Genomic DNA, 1,946 nt, shown 5'->3' with positions numbered 1-1,946 from the left:
AGAAAATGGTTAAGGGTTTTGAGGGGCATCAATACCTACATCACCTGAATTTTCCTCCCACATTCTAATAGGCCTAATACAGCAAAGATCAAAGCCCTTAACTAATTCTCTTCTTCAGCTATTCTCATCTTTTCTGCACCACCCCTGCCCATTACCTGACTGTTTTGATGACATTAAAACTCATAGCATCCTCCTCAGCATCCTTTCTGTCCCAGGACACTGTCCTACTTATATTTCATGTTCCTGGAAATGCTGGACTCCCAGGGGCTCCCTGCTGCGTGTTCCCTGCAGTTGCTAAGTGTGCCAAGCTTTCAGTAAGGGCTCCTCTGGGGCAGGAGGTTGGGCACAGGGAAGGGAAGAAGACCAGCTCTATTTCTCAAATGACTTTTCTCAACTCTGCAGCCCTCACTGTCAGGTTTTAGAATTCAATCCCAGGGGCATTGACTATTCTGGACCACTAGAAGTTTTGCATATCTCATATAGCTTTTTATGAGGAGAGAAGATCCAACCTGCATATCCTCATGCATACATGGAGAATAACTCCTTGAGCACATCAGAAGTGAGTTTTATCTTAAGAATTGTTTTACGGGGAAACTTCTCAATCAGCTTCATCTTCACTCCATCCGGATAAGGTCATATAGATGACCAGGAAAGGATCGATCGTCAGTCTGTCCATTACTAACCCTACCAGGGTATGGAAAGATCAGCAGCACTGTCACTTCTGCTTTGACTATTTCTGTCTCCATGACAATCACCCCACCACTACCTCCACCAGCCACACCATCATTTATTCACTGATTTGATCATTGTCGAATACCTGCTATGTGCCAAGTGCTATTCTAAACCAACACCATTAGTATAATTTTACTCCACCACCATATTATTAGAATATGGGACATTCACATAATGCTTATCCAGTTTTTCATCATCCCTTTCATTTTTATCTCTCTTAGCACCATCTTCATAAATGTCCTATAGTCAGCATATGAACTCTGACCTCAACTGGGCACTATATATAAACATGTACTGGATGGATATAGAGGACATATAAATCATAGATCGAATGTATTAATCCATTGGAGAGTAATGGATTTGCATCATATGTAGATGTTTTTAATGTTAAAAATAAGAGGCAAAAGCAAGATAATAGCAAAATTAAGTTGGATGTCAGAACATTAATCAGGAAAGATTTGCATGCAGGTCGTATGAATTTAGAGGAAACAACTGAGTCTCTTCAGATCAACCTGGAAAATATTCCTGCAAGTGCTTAAATTGTTTAAACAACAGGAAAAAAAAATAATATTTGGTTTTGGGAGGTTTACTTTAGTAAGTAATGTAAACTCAATATTGGAAAAATCTCTCCTTGAATAAAAAATTCTCAGATGCTTGGCAATTAGAGGTTCCCATTCAGTTTTTTTCAGTCTTAGGCCTAGATTCCACTTTATCTGAAACACCTGACCTTTCTGTAAGATGACTGGTTGCATCTGCCATTTGACAAAATTACTGCATCCCTCATAGTTCCAAATACCAAAATATTTCTGATTTGCAGCTTTATTTATAGATTTTATAAGACATATTCTGACAGACCTCCCCCTTGCTTTGTAGTGCCCAGTTGTATATCATCCTAGCCTGGCCTTAAAAGAGCATATTATAATGGCTATGTGCTTGCCTTCAGAAAATAATCAAAGTGGCACAAACGCCTATTTGTAAGAAAATTACACATAAACCAAAATCAATGCAGAAACATATGATAAATTTTACCATTGTATATAATGAGGACTGAGGGGTTTGCAAATTAAAAGTAGTACCAAGATAAAATAAAAATTGGAGTGTTCCAATTATAGGCCTTACTTAGCTATGGGAATTGTTTATTTTCTTCTCATGACATCCCCTTCCAGTACAATGCTCACTTAACATTTATTCTGTGTTAGAAATGGAGCAAGAGA

This window comes from Propithecus coquereli, unplaced genomic scaffold (assembly GCF_000956105.1).
Source record: "Propithecus coquereli isolate 6110/MARCELLA unplaced genomic scaffold, Pcoq_1.0 Scaffold610, whole genome shotgun sequence".
In the NCBI taxonomy this organism is placed as follows: domain Eukaryota; kingdom Metazoa; phylum Chordata; class Mammalia; order Primates; family Indriidae; genus Propithecus; species Propithecus coquereli.
This window is presented reverse-complemented; position numbering follows the sequence as displayed.